At 43.7% G+C, this 18,276-nt stretch overlaps 1 protein-coding gene across 1 annotated transcript in view; it reads left to right on the forward strand.

Moving 5' to 3' along the window:
- The window catches only part of LOC126187690 (homeobox protein Nkx-6.2-like), a 246,960-nt gene that overhangs the window by 195,229 nt on the left and 33,455 nt on the right, over positions 1–18,276 (forward strand). The gene's annotated exons all lie outside the window — the stretch shown is intronic.

Raw genomic sequence — 18,276 nt, forward strand, 5'->3', positions numbered from 1 at the left:
TAAGCTCGTTTTATTATTATTATTATTATTAAATGTCAATGCGGGACGGTGTCAAATGCCTTACTGAAATCAAGGAACACGACATCAACCTGAGAGCCATTGTCCGCTGCGCTGTGGATCTCATGGAGGAACAGAGCGAGCTGAATTTCGCAGGATCTCTGTTTGCGGAATCCACGTTCATTTTTTAGAGAAGCTGTTGATTTTCCAAGAACGTCATAATTCTTGAGCATAAAACATGTTCCATAATTCTACAAGAGATTGACGTCAACGATATAGGTCTATAACTGTGTGGATCTGTTTTACAGCCTTTCTTAAAAAGAGGAATGACCTGCGCTTTTCTCCAGCCGTTAGGTATCTTTCGTTGCTCAAGCGATCTACGATAAATTACTGCTAGAAGGGGAGCAAGTTCTTTCGCATAATCTTTATAGAATCTTAAAGTTATCTCATCTGGCCCTGATGCCTTTCCACTACTGAGAGATTGTTGTTTGTTGTTCTGGTCTTCAGTTCTGCGACTGGTTTGATGCAGCTCTCCATGCTACTCTATCCTGTGCAAGCTCCTTCATCTCCCAGTACCTACTGCAGCCTACATCCTTCTGAATCTGCTTAGTGTACCCATCTCTTGGTCTCCCAATACGATTTTTACCCTCCACGCTGCCCTCCAATGCTAAATTTGTGATCCCTTGATGCCTCAGAACATGTCCTACCAACCGATCCCTTCTTCTAGTCAAGTTGTGCCACAAACTTCTCTTCTCCCCAATCCTATTCAATACCTCCTCATTAGTTACGCTATCTACCCACCTAATCTTCAACATTCTTCTGTAGCATCACATTTCAAAAGCTTCTATTCTCTTCTTGTCCAAACTATTTATCGTCCATGTTTCACTTCCATACATGGCTACACTCCATACAAATACTTTCAGAAACGACTTCCTGACACTTAAATCTATATTCGATGTTAACAAATTTCTGCTCTTCAGAAATGCTTTCCTTACCATTGCCGGTCTACATTTTATATCCTCTCTACTTCGACCATCATCAGTTATTTTGCTCCCCAAATAGCAAAACTCCTTTACTACTTTAAATGTCTCATTTCCTAATCTAATTCCCTCAGCATCAACCGACTTAATTCGACTACATTCAATTATCCTCGTTTTGCTTTTGTTGATGTTCACCTTATACTCTCCTTTCAAGACACTGTCCATTCCGTTCAACTGCTCTTCCAAGTCCTTTGCCGTCTCTGACAGAATTACAATGTCATCGGCGAACCTCAAAGTTTTTATTTCTTCTCCCTGGATTTTAATACCTACTCCAAATTTTTCTTTTGTTTCCTTTACTGCTTGCTCAATATACAGATTGAATAACATCGGGGAGAGGCTACAACCCTGTCTCACTCCCTTCCCAACCACTGCTTCCCTTTCATGCCCCTCGACTCTTTTAACTGCCATCTGGTTTCTGTACAAATTGTAAATAGCCTTTCGCTCCCTGTATTTTACCCCTGCCACCTTTAAAATTTGAAAGAAAATATTCCAGTCAACATTGTCAAAAGCTTTCTCTAAGTCTACAAGTGCTAGAAACGTAGGTTTGCCTTTCCTTAGTCTTTCTTCTAAGATAAGTCGTAGCGTCATTGTAGCTGCTTTTTAATTCCGCGATCGGTTATCTCAATATCTGCCATTTCGATGTTCGCATGACGATTGAAAGGAGGAACAGTGTTACGATCTTCCGCACTGAAAAAGCTTCGGAAGACCGAATTCAGTATTTCGGTCTTCTCTCTGTTATCTTCCGTTTCGGTGCCGGCGTGGTCGCTGAGATAATGGATGGTTTATTTTGACCCACTTACTGATTTTACATACGACCAAAATCTCTTAGGGTTTTTACTCAGGTCAGTTGACAACGTCTTACTTTCAAAATCATTGAACGCTTCTCTCATTGCTCTCCTTACTCTCATTTTCACTTCGTTCAGCTTTTGTTTGTCAGCTAGGTTTTTACTTCTCTTGAATCTGAGATGAAGTGCTCTTTGTTTACGTAGCGCTTTTCTAACACGCCATCCATGGTGGATCTTTCCCATCCCTTAAAACCTTACTCGGGACATACTTGTCTAGGGTATATTGATAGGTACCTTCGATTTTTTTCCATTTGTTCTGCACATCTTCGTCCCCATCACCAAATATTTGATGCTGACTGCTGAAATATTCTGAAATTTGTATCCTGTCAGCCTTTCTGAGCAAATACATCTTCCTACCTTTCTTAACATTCCTTGAAGGACCCGTCGTCATAGATGCTGTCACAGCCTTATGATCGCTGAGTCGATAAGTTCAGGTCTGTTTGTTGCCAGGAGGTCTAAGACGTCACCCTTACGAGTTGATTCTCTAAAAATCGGCTCAAGGTAATTTTCGGACAAGACATCCAGAATAATGCCACACGATTACCTGTCTCTGGCACCAGTTTTGATGGCATATCACTCCCAACCTGTACCTGGAAAGTTGAAGTCACCCCCTATTATAACGACGTGATCAGAAAAGTTACTAGTGACGTTCTACATGCTCTGTCTGAAGCTTTCTACAACTACAAATCCTGACCCAGGTGTTCTATCAAAGCATCCGATCACCATTTTTTACCGTTCTTTGATACTCAGTTTCACCTAGAGCAATTCACACTCGGAATCCGTGATAACCTCGCTAGATTTTACCGAATTTTTTACTGCAATAAACACGCCGCCACCGTTGGCGACTAACCTACCCTTACGATAAACATTCTATTTTGAACTTAGGATTTCATTGTCTTTGACGTCTGGCTTCAACCAGCTTTCTGTTCCCAGTACTATCTGTTCATTGTAGCCGACCGCGGTGGCCACGCGGTTTAGGCGCTGCAGTCCGGAACCGCGCGACTGCTGTGGTCGCAGGTTCGAATCCTGCCTCGGGCATGGATGTGTGTGATGTCCTTAGGTTAGTTAGGTTTAAGTAGTTCTAAGTCTAGGGGACTGATGACCTCAGCTGTTAAGTCCCATAGTGCTCAGAGCCATTTGAACAATTTTTTGTTTGTTTGTTCATTATAACCTTCTATAAGCGATACTACTTCAGGGACCTTTCCTTGGATGCTCCTGCAGTTTACAAAATCATGTTAATCTTTTCTATCTATGATCTGAGAGGACCAAGATTCTCTGAGGTCGCTGTGGCTGATTTAACAGGCAAATCGTGTTTACTCCCAACGGAGGGGTCCTCTAGCCTAAAAAAGCCCCATGTGCACGCCACACGTACTCCGCTACCCCAGTACCCGCTTCCTGCGTGTAGTGCACGCCTGGCCTATTAAGGGGAACCCTACAGTTCTTCACCCGATAGCGGTCGAAAAATTCGCATCCGATACCGTCGCAGAACAGTCTGAGCCTCTGGTTTAGACCTTCCACTCTGCTCCAAATCAGAGGACCGCGATCAAACCTAGGTACAATGCTACAAATAGACAGCTTAGCCTGCACTCTGCGTGCGTTGCTAGTTGCCTTCACCAAATCAGCCAGCCGCCGAAAGGAGCCGAGCATGGCCTCAGAACCCAAGCGGCAGGCGTCATTCGTGCCGACATGTACTACTACATGCAGCGTGTTGCACACGGTGCGCTCACATTTCATCACTTGATAATATCCACAGGTGTAATACAGAAAACAGCTGACACCCACAGGCATCTCTATGTAAGGTATCGCCATTACTCAAAATTGCAGTCTCTTGGAAAAAATATGTGCACCGATTTGCAGGATACTGCACACTTTCGAAGGAAGAAGAAAGGTTTTAGAATTTAATGTCTCGTCAACGATGCTCGGCTGGAAACGCTTGAGCGAATGAATCGCTTACGACTTGTTCAGAGGAAACGTGCGATGATCAGCTGAAGTTACACAAGAAAATCACGCAAAATGTAAACATGAATGGCCCCATACAAAGTTTTAAACCCTGCTCTCTCTCTCTCTCTCTCTCTCTCTAAGTATCCATATCTCCAATTTGAGTGTATTCAAATACATACTGCACATCTTTTCCTCTCTTGTATAAAATTTTAAAGTTACGTATCCCTTTCTCCAACCGGTTTTTTCCGATTTTTCAGTTGTACTCATTTATCATCAGTGCTTTTGATGCGTTCCATACTTCGGACCCAGCAGAGTTCGATAGTGGGATTGAAAGAGTCTATTGGATCAATGTAGAAGTTCTTAGTTACAATAATTGTGTGTACATGAATTGAACAGCGAACGGAAATTGATCAGAGATACGCTCTTTGTGGTTCAGTGTTATTGTTTCCAATAGTTCGTTAAATTCTTGATTCCGCTTTTGATTTTAAAAGTTCACCAGTGAATGTTTATGAAATAACTTCTATACAGATATTCAGCCGAGGATAGTGGAATAGAGCTCCAAGCCGCGCGAGGTAGCCGCGCCTTGTCACGGTTCTTGTGGTTCCCCTGTCGGAGGTTCGAGTCGTCCCTCGGGCATGAGTGTGTGTGTTGTCCTTAGTGTAAGTTAGTTTAAATTAGAATAAGTAGTGTGTTAGCTTAGGGACCGATGGCCTGATCAGTTTAGTCCCATAAGACCCTACCACGAAAAAAATAGAGCCCCAAATGGTGGAAATCTTTGGCACAGGAATGCAAGAATGTGGGACATCAGAAATCAGTTGCCAACACGCAAGTGGGAGGTTCCCTTCTTCGTGTTATCGATTTGCAGCCGTGCGTTAAGGTATTGCAGCAGTGTCTGATGCAATCTCCTCGTTAATTTTTTCCAATTATGGCTTCTAGGTTCCTAGTTTATTGATAGTAGAAGTCCACTTTCTGGGGAGCGTTTTGTAGTACATGACACTTGCTTCATCCCAGCAACGTCACAACGTTGTATTGAGCGAGTGGAAACAAACTTTTGTTTTCAGCTCAGTCAGATCTTCCGTTTTAAAGTTAAAGTGAGGACATCATTTTCCGTCTCCGGTAAGAGTTATCTACCAGAAATGATGTACACCAGATTGATAAGAACTGTCACGGACTGTTCTTCATTAAATACCTCTGATAATACTGAACCAGGCGAATAGTCTACTTGAAACTGACACACTTTGAAGAGATGAAACTACTTTCTTGTCATGCTTTCTTCAATGGAGTGCTGGCCAAAGACAGCATAATATTTATGGTGTCTTCTTTGTTTTTATTTTTTCTGGCTGGCTCTGAGCACTATGGGACTTAACATCTGAGGTCATCAGTCCCCTAGAACTTAGAACTACTTAAACCTAACTAACCTAAGGACATCACACACAATGATGCCCGAGGCAGGATTCGAACCTGCGACCGTAGCGGTCGCGCGGTTCCAGACTGAAACGCCTAGAACCGCTCGGCCACTCTAGCCGGCTTTTTTTTCTGTTTAAAAAGAAAGAACATGTCGGAAACTCTCCGTTTGCGGTCACAGGGTACTTCATTCAATTCATCTCATAAGTAGAAGTGCTACAGAAACAGTAGTCCAGCCGCTCTGTTATAGCAATGCACGTCATGAAAATAAGTTTTCTCCCGTTCTTGACGGTCCCGTTAAAAGAACTTTTATTTCGAGTATCGGCAACGTGCCTACATTATCGCTGAAAATTTCATTGAACTTCGTGTAAAATAGTAAAAGTAGGATTATTTTCACTATACTTCAGCGATGTACAACGTTGATCCATGCCCCACAGTTCAGTTCCCAGTGGACCGTTTGGTTTATGTTCCATTGCACGCTTCAAACATTGGTGCGTAGCATCACAATGACGAGTAGTATGATATGGGTTCCTTATGGGAATATTCCCTGGTATCAAAATTCTACATAACTTTTAATCTTCTTGCTTCCATATTTTTGGAAATTTGGACGTCAACGTCAACAGTTAAATATAGTGTTATGGAAAATAAAGGCTCTTACTGCTTTTTGTCCATTCAGCTATGTTTATTGTTTCTGATTTATTCGCCATCGATTTCGAAGCAACTATGGCTATGTAGTAACTTCAAGACTGGCATGAGAAGTCAGTGTTACAGTTAGCACATTTGAGCATGCTGGACTGCATTAGGCAGATATACTTGAGGTGGTACATCACATCGATCACAGTCCTAGGATGTCTAAATATAAAGCCTTAGTTGCTTTGAAATCGATAGCAAATAAATATGAAGAAGAAAACAATGAACACAGCTGGCAAAAAAAAGACTTAGTTTATTTTGCAGAGAACTCGCCCGAGCGTGTAAAGGAGCCACTTCCGGGATTCGCGGAGGTGAGTCCTACCCCGATCGAATCAGTCCCGAGGATTAACGACGAGGGCTGGTGAACAAGCCAGCTTGGATGTGGGTTTTAGGTGGTTTCTCACATCTATCTAGGTGAATACCTACGTCTCGCCACAGATTTATGTTATGGCGTAAACCTTTAGAAAACCTTCTCATACTTGGTCGTGGGATCTGCTCTAGACTGAGAAAGAGAAGGTACAGAAATTCAACTTTGGGAGGAGGGGGAGGGGAGGGGGAAGGGCGTCAGGAGGCATCCCGTCACAAACTATCACTACCATTATCACAATCCGTTTAACAATGCCGAACGTGTAGAGAAAAGGGGCAGAGGCAAGGAAGAAAAGAAGGAAGGGAGGAAGGAAAGCAAGGTAGGGTTTAACGTCCCGTCTTCATCAAGATCATTAGAGACAGAGCGCAAGCTCGGACTCTGTCAAGGCTGGGGAAGGAAATCGGCCATGCCCCTTCAAATAACGCATCCCCGCTTTTGCCTGGAGCTATCTAGGGAAAACACGGAAAGCCCAAATCTGGCGCGTATTTGAACTGTCGTTTTCCGGAATGCGAGTCCAGTGGTGCTGATCAGTGCGCCACCTCGCTTGGTGGAAGATAAAGAAGAAGGAGAAGTGTATTTTGCAGAGGCGTTGGTCACTTGTGTTGCTCAGCTGTGTGGGGCTCACAACAGAAGACACTAACAAAACAAATCGAGTGAGCAGATTTCTAGCAGAAGTACCCGAGCATGTGTTTGCAGATAGATACGGACGCCAGAGCTCTGACAAGCATAATATTGTAGTGGTGTCCGACATTAAAAGGAGCTGATGCAGTGTGGCGGAGGGTTACGGCGAGCGCCGGCCGTCGGAATCTGCTCCAAGATGGCGGCGAATGGAGCCGTCAGGCGGGCTGCACTGACCGCCACCGCCGCCTCCGCCGCCCCCACCGCCTCCGCCTTAATCTGCCGCCTGCGTTACGACGCCCGCGGGGGCCGTCCGCGCTCCGCCAGGGATCATAAAAACGCGAGCCCGATCATAATAAAGGCGCACCAGCCCAGAATCCCCTTATTCGGCCATTTTCGTTCATCGCGCTGCCCGGGAAGGGAAGGCAGGAAGGAACTCGTGTATTCGCCGCCGCACGAGGGATTTCTGTCGGCAACTTCTTCGCCAGTTATTCGCAGCCCGGGAATATCACTCGGTGCCCCCTCTCTTCCCGCCTTTCTTCCAGAGTGCCCGGCTTGTCGAGGGAATAAACCGGCTTTGAAGCCCCTCCTCGAAAGACTTCCTTGAAACGATCGACCGACTCAGTGTCGCAGGATTTCATTTCGACACTGAGACGCGTTGCAGGCTGCGTACGAGTATTCTGTTTTTCTTTTTCTTTTTCCTTCTGTACGTTTCTGAATTTCGCGACAAAATACGCGTAAGCTCAGACGGAAAGAATTCTTTCCCGACGAGGTCGGTGCAACACACGACCGCACATCTATGCCTCGTCTATAACGCTTCGTTTCCGGTAGATATAGAACGCTGATTCACTTTAGTTTCATGTGATCCCTAGCTATTTAATTATTTTATGCTATTTACCTGATTTCATTTCAAAGCTACTGTGCTATGGAGCTAATCAGTGCAAACATTTTAAATTGCTGATTAGAAAATTTATAGACCAAAGAAACTGAAGGTTTTAGAAGAGTTAGGCCAGCAACGATGTTATCGACATCTGATAATTAAGAGCTATTCCCAGCAAAATAAAGGCATAATCCAATTGTGCCCATTGTGGCATAGGAACCAGTAACAGTGATCGCTGGACGTCTGAGGACATCAAGTATTTAATCGCTATCGGAATATTTAAAGCTGAAGTTTCAAATTACTTCCTCGAGATGAAAGCAGAGACAGATTTTGTTACGGTGAGAAGTTACTGGAGCGAACTTAAATGCTCCAGAAAAATATTGAGGGCGATATATGAGGACAGTTTACTTCCGTATGGTCTGAAAAATTTCATTGAATGCACAATTTATGAAACTATTTACAGTTCACAATGGAGTAATGTATTCAACTGGAGACACTACAGGCACTGAAAGAACAACGAATGTTCTCCTTGCTGTCAGAGAGCAGCCATTACGTGATTACTGCTTCAGTATATACATTCCCTTATACCAGCCACGAATTGCAAAAAAAAAAAAAAAAAAAAAAAAAAAAAAAAAAAAAAATATGCCGTACAACCTACGATGAGTTACAGATCACAGATCACAGATGTAGGTATAGCAAATTGTCCACCTCCATAGCTGAGTCGTCAGCGTGGCTTACTGACAGGCGGAGGAGGGAGGTTCGATTCCAGATGGTGTCAGCGATTTCCTTCCCGGTGGGAGGACTGGAGCGTCGTGTACCCTGCCTTTTGATGCCACTCTGTGAGCTGCTTGACCGAGTAGTAGCTGTTCCAGGTCACAAAAATTGACAGGGCAGGGAGAGCGAAGTGCTGACTTCGCGCCCCTCCATACCGCATTTGATGACGCCACTGGCGGAGGATGACACGGCGGTCGGTCGCTGCCGATGTGGCTGCCAGGGCCTGTGGATGGAGTTAGTTATTTGTGTAGAAACTTGCTCCGGGAACTACAGAACTTCATTTGTTGTAAGCTTTACAGGAGAATCTTTGTGCAGGTTTTCCAGCTTTTTATTCTATTTTATTTTATTGGTTTCAGACAAAGTCCGTATCAGCGGATACAATTATTCGCACAGTGAAACAAGCAGGAAATTTGTCTGACTTCATTAGAAAATGTAAGGCACAACTGTCAGAGATAAATTAGTCTATAAAGTACATTAGTCTGCCTGCACTGTAACAATAAAAGGCTCAAATTTTTTGATATAAAATTCAGTTATATATACAGCGTGGCCAGAAACAGTCTGTAAAGCTTGTAAGAGTGTTGCAGGATAGGTTGTGATGATAAACTATTTTTAAGAAAAAAGTTAGATACGTTATGCTCTTTCCGAGATAACTAGCATTGACGTTAGCCAGTCAGGCCTTTGCGCTCGCAAATTCAAGCGGCCTGCCAGATACAATTAATTTCTGTTGTTCTCATAGCACAAATGATAACGCAAGAGACAGCTCAGCCTTTGGCTCTGGTATTATCACTTCCACTATCCCATGTTCAGTGTTCGTGTTGCTCTGTTGTTCGGTTTTAGGAGACCAAACGAAGAACACACCTGGCAACACCGCCAATAGCAGGAAGCTCGAATTTGCCCGCGCAAGAGCTGATTGGCTAACTTCAATGCTAATTAACTTGAAAACGGTGTAACACCTTAACAAGTTTTTCAGACTGTATCTGACCACAATGTACTATAAGGAAACATAAGAAAAGCTCGTCAAATTTTAAAATTCCCTTTTACAAACACGGAGCAAACTGAGGAATACAGCTGGCATTAAGACCTATCTACGAAACTGAGAGCTACTCCAAGACAAAAATAATCCTAAGTTTTTAAAATATTGTACAGCGTAAGTGTTTTAGGACGACTGCATTTTTCCTCGTCAGTGAGGCAGAAATCAAAGCCTGGAGTGATTATTAATTTTAACAAATGTCCCGTTTTATTAATATTCATTCGACCTGTTCGTAGACTGATAATAACAATATCTTTCCTCTTGAGCGCCGAGTTGCTAAGCCAAATCTGGAATAGGATCAACTGCTGAACCGCCCAGTACCATCTTCCTTTGATGTTATGCTGCATGTCCACAATCATTGTCAATTCCGTTTTTGCTTGCTTGGCGACTGTACTATGAAAATCACTGAATGATATTGGCGTGTTGGAGGCAAGCAGATGGTGCACCATTTTCGCCAGTTGGTCTGCACGTTAGACGCTCGTAATACGAACGTGTTTCGGTATCCATTTCAGACGTATGAGTTGATACACTGGTAGTGACTGTGACGAGAGGCGGTGCTAGCGGCCGAGGAGCCATCCGGAGACGGTTGAGGCGTGGGTGGCGGTCGGCCGCGGGTATTGATTGCGGCCGGCTCGGGCAGCTCGTAAGACAAACGCTGATCCCTGCTAGCCCCTTTGTGCCGCTACAAGCCAGGCACGGCAGCCGCTGAAGCTGTGCCTCACTGTCCAAGTACTACATGTTTCGATTTTTTCGTCGTATCATTTTCCACCAGCTGCTAGGGATTTCATTCGAGTGATAACGGTTGAGAGAGTTGAAGCGTTGTTTCTCTCTTTTCAAACAATATCTGATGTTAAATGCTACACTAACAGTGGGAGATTAGTGAAGTCGTAAAAGTTTGACATTGTAAAGTATGTATGTAAACGGATCCTAGCCAAGGCTCGACATACGTTATGTACCAACAACAATGTGGATGTAACGCTTGTGCGCAATTTCCGGTTAAGCCATGTCACAAGGACAACCATAAATTTAAAAATTACAGGGTCGCCACCAGCCCAAGGCCTTCCTAACAATTAAGAGAAGACCAAACTGGAAATAATCAGTTTAATTAAATTAAGAATTTAATTATAAGAATAAATTTTTTTAAAGAAACTAACAAGATGGACACCATTGTGTGTTGTATATATATATATATATATATATATATATATATATATATAACGTAATAAATACAGGACATGATTTCGTATGGAACACAAAAAATAAAAAATAATATCATTTAATAAGCCTTAGTTTGATTGCTCAGTCTTCGTGGGAGAGTTAATAAATTAAACCAGAATCAGGCGGTGGACAAATTAATTTTCTATTCCCTTTATATATATATATATATATATATAAAGGGAATAGAAAATTAATTTGAAAACTGCCACCAATAAGAAAGACAAAGGACGCAGAGTTTATCTTTTACGAAGCACATTTATTTCATTACTGAATTTCATGCACATCCTATGAGTACACATGCCTGGTGCCTGAATAAAAAAGTTTAACAAAATAATTCGAAAAAAATTGTAGAATCACGCAATTAAAAAGGAAAAACACACAAAAGGGAAATGGAACACAATAATTCAATCATTCCATCTGCATACCCTAGACTGTCCGAAAGGAACAAAGCAACTTCCACACTTTTAATTTCAACCACCATCATCGGCGATTTTTAACAAAATAATTATGCCACATTTAGAAAATACATAACTTCATACGCTTCAGTTAAGCTGAAGTACTTAAATATGCCATGAATTTAACATAGGGAAGTTCTAATTCAACCTACTTTCTATCAGCAGAAACCCTTTCTAAGAGCTACGAGCTGTACTCACCAACCGCTAGCTGCAGAGTGTCTTTTCTTCACCGACCTTCTCCTAACTACCGGTGCAATGGAAGCTACCAGAGGGGTAGGTTTCCGCCACCAACCTGACAGACAAACCAACCTCAGACTAAAAGGGGTAAACGTCTCTGTCCAGGTACTGGGATCCAAACTTGGTCATCCTGTTCTACCCTCCAAACGAGAAGCAAACATAACCTGCTCCTGGCAGACGACAACCAACTCAGCGTCCCCCACAAAAGTAACCCAAAACCACCCGTAAAACACTCATTCAGTCACATTCACGGACACATAGGGTAGGGTGAAGGGAAAAACGTAATAAATACAGGACATGATTTCGTATGGAACACAAAAAATCAAAAATAATATCATTTAATAAGCCTTAGTTTGATTGCACAGTCTTCCTGGGAGAGTTAATAAACTAAACCAGAATCAGGCGGTGAACAGAATAGGATGCACAGAATCCAATGAGACAAGCGTCTATGAAACGACTCCAGAGAGACTTTTCAACATAAACTTGTAAACAGCCTAACTGCTGTACTGCAGAGTTCTTTATTGCCACTTTCGTTTATGTTCTTAGAACACCGTCAAGCGATATGTTCCAAAATTTATCCAAAATTTTTGATGACATTACACTGTCGGATCGTAAGTATCTATACACCTGTTAATGGACTTAATACGTGGTGTGACCACCATTGACCTTTATGACGGCTTCAACTCTGATGGGGACACTTTCAGTGTGGTACCTGAATGTTTACGGAGGAGTAGCAGACCATTACTCCTCAAGAGTCGAAACGAGGAAAGGCAGTAATGTTGGGTCTGGTGCGAAGTGGACGTTCAATCTCATCCCAAAGATGTTCCAGTGGTTTCAGGTCGGAACTCTGGGTAGGCAGGTCCATTTCAGGAATGTTAGTGTCCACAACCTATCGTCTCACAGTTGCTGCCTAATGACAAGGGGCATTGTCATGCGGATACAAACAGTAATCGTCTCCCAATTGTTCCCCTGTTGTAAGCAGTACACAATCCAGTAAAATGTATTCACAACAGGCCGGCCGCGGTGGTCTAGCGGTTCTGGCGCTGCAGTCCGGAACCGCGGGACTGCTACGGTCGCAGGTTCGAATCCTGCCTCGGGCATGGGTGTGTGTGATGTCCTTAGGTTAGTTAGGTTTAAGTAGTTCTAAGTTCTAGGGGACTTATGACCTAAGATGTTGAGTCCCATAGTGCTCAGAGCCATTTGAACCATTTTTTTTGTATTTACAACCTTCCGCACATAGCGTTTCCATACACGCAGTAAGGGAATCAGAACCTGATCACGAAAAACGTCTCCATACAGTAAGGCCATCTCCTTCATACATAACTGTTAGCACTACACACGATGGCAGGTAACGTTCTCTGGGGAATCACCAAACCCAAAGCCTTCGTCCTGATTGCCACAGGGTATAGCGTGGTTCATCACTCCAAATTACTCGTTTCCAATCATCCAGTGTACAGTGGGGTCTTTCTGCACACCACCTCAAGCATCGCTTACCACTGGACCAAAAAATGTATAGCTTATGATGAGCTACTCTAAGATTATAATCCATTCTTTTTAACTCCCTACACACAATCATTGTGCTAGCTGGACTGATTTCATGTGACTTTTTAGAACCACACTCCGCACTGCTCGACGATCCCTATCCGTTAATAAATGAGATCTGCCTGGTTTTGGTTTAGCTTTGGTTGTTTCTTCGCGATCCACTTCGCAGTCACAACACCAACAGTGGCACTGGGCAGCTTTAAAAGGACTGAACTGTCAGTGATGGAATGGTTACTCACGTGTCATTAAATGATTAGTCCAAGTTACAAGCACTGAGCTCGCCTGACTGGCCCATTCTGCTGTCATCGTTTCTCTACCGACAACTCAATAGTCCCTGACACCTTTTATACAGGCGGCTCTGTATCTCGCGAGTTTTAGTGGTCAGTTCGGCATTACACGGAGATAACACACGCACACTTTAATATGAACTGAGTGGCCAACAGTAACAAGAAGGGTAGTCCAATTTCAAGACGTACCGTGTGTTGTGCATGAACGTCTATGATGCGAGTATACACGTAATATCTGGGCGCTCTGTCGTAGACTGGTGAGTCGTGAAAATGAAAGACCTAACCGATGGCCGGCTGGAGTGGCCGTGCGGTTCTAGGCGCTACAGTCAGGACCCGTGCGACCGCTACGGTCGCAGGTTCGAATCCTGCCTCGGGTATGGATGTTATGATGTCCTTAGGTTAGGTTTAATTAGTTCTAAGTTCTAGGCGACTAATGACCTCAGAAGTTAAGTCGCATAGTGCTCAGAGCCATTTGAACCTAACCGATGACCGTGAGATGATAACCGGTGCATGAAGCAAGGGTCGTTGCAAATCGTAGATTACATCAGAATTCGGGTTTCCAAAGTCATCAGTATCGCAGAGACAATGTTTCCACACGCGTAAACTGCATACAGAAAGGTCGCAAGTGTTTGACGGACGGACATCACGCCGCCTCCGCAGAACCACAAGGAGCGACCGACGGTCTACTGCGGGGCCAACCGCAGAACCCCAGCTGAAGTCACGAGCTGGCACAAATTTAATTATATTAACTTAATGCTGAAAGAAGTACGGAAGTGTCTCATGTGTAACATACTATAAGGCTGTGGCACCATGTGGTTGATTTCCTCTTTATGAGGACTAGTTGGTTGTTAAGAAACCGCTAGTAAATGGTGATATATTTGCATACCACATATATGCTGCATCAGATTGTATGCATGGAAGCACCTCATCCACATATACATCTGTACTCCGCTAGATATCTTATGGTGTATGACGGAGTATACTTTGTATACCACTGTCATTTAAACATTTTCTGTTCAGTCGTAAATGGTCCACGAGTAGAACGATTGTCTGAAAGCCTTCGTGTGAAATCGAATCTTTCTGATTTAACCTACATGATCTTTCGCGTGATATACGAAGGGATGAACAACATATTGGTCGTATCTTCTGGGAATTTTAACAGCAGACTACACCGTGATTCCAACATCTCCCTTGTATCATCTGCCACTGCGTTGGCTAAGCACCCCCATGACGCTTTCGCGCTTGCACAACGTATCTGTCACGAAAGGCCTTCTCTCCTTTGGATGCTCTTTAATTTCTCGATCTATCCCGTCTGGTAGGGATCCCAAACAGATGAGCAATATTCAAGCATTGGTCGAACAAGGATTTACTACGCTGCTTCCTTTGCGTGTGGACTCACTTTTCTGAGGATTCTTCTGATGAATCTCAGTCTGGCATCTGCCTTTCCTGCGATTTGTTTCGTTCCACTTTAAATCTCTCCGTACGCACACTCCCAAATATATTATGGTTGTGACTGTTTCTAATTATTGCTCTGCAACCTGTGCAATCACATGACAATGGGTCTTTCTGCCTATCTATGAGCAATACATTACATTTCGTTAATGTTGAGAGACAAATTCCAATCCCTACACCAAGTTTTGATCCTCTGTCTGTCTTCCCGTACTTCACTACAATTTTATACCGTTGGAATCTCTCTGTAAACAACAGCACCACCCGCGAAAAAGGTTATGGGAGTTCCAGCCTTATCTTAGGCAAGTGTATAAACACATTGTAAAAATTGGTGATTCTGTAACACTTTCTTGGGGTATGTCTGAAGATTTGTCTCAGTTAAGAGTGACATGCTGTGTTCCGTCCTCTAGAAACTCTTTAATTCAATCACAGAGTTGGTCTGAGATTTTGTACGCACGTATTTTCTTCACTACGAGGAAATGCGAAAATGTACTGAACGCTTTCTGGAAGTCAAGTAACAGAGCATCAGCTTGGGCGTTGGTATCTACTGCTTTCCGGGCCTTATCGGCGAACTCTACCTAGCGAGGTGGCGCAATGTTTAGCACATTGGACTTGTATTCGGGAGGACGACGGTTCAAACTCGCGTCCGGCCATCCTGATTTAGTTTCTCCGTGATTTCCCTAAATCGCTTCAGGCAAATGCCGGAAAGGCTCCTTTGGAAGAGCACGGCCAACTTCCTTCCCCTACCTTTCCTAATCCGATGAGTTCGATGACCTCGCTTTTGGTCCCCTGCGCCAAATCAACCAACCAACCTAGCCGAACTGTGCGAGTTGCGTTTCACATGATAGTTGTTTACGGAATCCATTTGAATCCTACAGAGGACATTTTCGATTTCCCTGAAAGTCATAAAACGCGAGCACGAAGCAGTTCAGAAATTCTAGAACATACTGACATCAGTGCTACAGACCTACAGTTTCGTGGTCTCTTCGACGAATGAGCTGCGCTGCGCTTTTCTTCCAATCACTATATCCTCCAAAGATCTACGGTACACTGCTGCTATAAGAGGAAAAAAGTACACTGGGCAGATGTAACACTTCAGGTTGTGGTCTCCTTTAGTAGCAGCAACATCGGTGGTGCAAATCTTATGGCTGCAGGTCACCGGATGATGTTATAAGAACGTAATCAATAGTGATCATTATGCACTCTACACAATAGCAACTCATGTAGTTATTTAAATCAACAGATGTTGTAGCAAAACTACGCTCAATACACGTAGAAGAATTCAATATATAGTTAGGCCTTACCTGAAGGCGCTTCTGTAGATTTACTGGTTGCATACCATCCTGGCATAGGATAGTTGCGTTTAAGTAGCCAGCAGCGACAGGTCTGCCACTAGGGCAGGGCATGTGATTAAGACAGCACTGTATTTATCATTTCATATTTTCTCTAACACCATAAAAAGTAGATAATGCGTAAAAACTTGTATTTGACGCAGTATCTCGGAGTTAAGAAAAATTAAGAGTTGTTACCGTTCAGAAAAATGTTCGCTAGAAACTGTTCTTATATATCGATCTTTTTATAGCAGGCCGAGGTGGCCGATCGGTTCTAGGCGCTACAGCTACAGTCTGGAACCACGCGACCGCTACGGTCGCAGGTTCGAATCCTGCCTCGGGCATGGATGTGTGTGATGTCCTTAGGTTAGTTACGTTTAAGTAGTTCTAAGTTCTAGGGGACTGATGACCACAGCAGGTAAGTCCCATAGTACTTAGAGCCATTTGAACCATTTTTGATCCATTTATTAAATATATGGGTGAGGATCCATTAAACCGTAACCCTACACATTTGAAGACCTTTGTACCCAAGAATATTATTCTTAGTACTGATGAAAATGATGAGGATTAATACCGAAGCTTCACGCTTTGCTAGTCATGACTGAGTCTTTTCAAGTCTTGAAGACATCGTGGATAAGGGTAGTTGAAAGTCTGCGAGTGCAGTCCATAGATAGAGTTTAAAAATAAACAATCCATCAGCGGCGCGACAGGCGAATGTTTATTGCAAATGTCGGGGCGTAATTTTATAATCTCTCGCGAAACGGACTAGATTTTACGAGACAACGGCCCGCAGATGAATTATTGAAGTCGGCCGCGCGATGTATCGGCGAGCGGGAAATTATTAATGGCCCCCGCGTATTCAAAACACCGAACGTTGATACACACGGCCGCCCGCGCCGGGCCGTATTAATTGGAAATTTATCGAAGTTTCAACGTCAAAAAGTGTCAGATTCATCACGGCCGTTATTTCTTTCGTTCTGGTTTTTTTATTATTCTATCAAAACGCAAAAGCGCAACACACAAATCCCGCATCGATTCGAGAGCGGGTTGAGTTGGGGTAGTAAGGGGGAGGGGGTCGCCGTCATTTAGAGAATAACGTTTAGGGCCAACGACTGGCCCATTAATCACAAGCGAGAAGAGCTCTGCCGCCGAAATAATATCTGGGCGAATAAAACAGCCGCGCGGGCGATTACAGCCCGGGATTACGCGGCGCGGTTTTAATGCCAAGGTGTTTTAATGAAATAATTGTTCCGCGCAAAACGTGTCCAGCGCAGAGAGGTCGCGGGCATTAGGGCGCCGCTTGGCGACCGGGATAGCCACCTCCTCAACTGCAAACAAACTGCTGGCGGCAATGACTGCAAAAGCCGCACGCACCAGGAATTGTAATTAATAACGGTCAAAACCGGCTCATAATTGAAAACGGCATTACCGCCAGCACCGCTCGAATAACCTGCTGTTAAACTAGACTCAGGCTCCGCGTATCCAATTAGTGGAGTAACCCGGAGTCAGATTACATGTGCGCCCGTCAGTAGCCCCTTAGCCCAGTGCCTCATCACGATATCATGATGTGAACGTAGCGCCGATTACCGCCACCCCGTACTGTCCTCTATCGCCGCGCGTGCCACGAGGCACTGTTCTGGGACCGTTTTTAAATAGCCGCCCTATAAAGTGCAGAGTTTGACAACAACGGTGATAAAACTTTCAGGAAGGACAGATGTATCAATCTCAGATTTTAAACCCAGGCCCAGAGACTACTGAATCGAAAGTTACGAAGTCAAACAAATTTTGGGATAACTCTATTAGTATACTGCATAAATCAACGAATCGCTGTACAAAATCATTAAGAACTTAGTTGCTAACATTTTAAAGTAGGTAAACACGACCAACACATAGGAGTTGAGTGGTTATGTAGCTTTGTGTAAGAGTTTTGTTACATTGCGTCTCCAGGTACTCTGCCTCACATACTTCCTCGAAGGTTGTTCACCTTCAGTTGTTCCTTGGGATGCGGTGGATTCAACTAAAAGTTAAATTCATGAAAAACAAATACATTATCACTCTACGGTAACCACCACACTCTGTCTGGATGTAAATTAACTTACATCGAAGAAGCAGACGGGAAACGCTTGATGTAGCTGTGGGTTTAGTTCATCGGTCTGAGAGTTCCTCTTGCA

The sequence above is a fragment of the Schistocerca cancellata genome, chromosome 5, assembly GCF_023864275.1.
Source record: "Schistocerca cancellata isolate TAMUIC-IGC-003103 chromosome 5, iqSchCanc2.1, whole genome shotgun sequence".
Classification (NCBI taxonomy): Eukaryota; Metazoa; Arthropoda; class Insecta; order Orthoptera; family Acrididae; genus Schistocerca; species Schistocerca cancellata.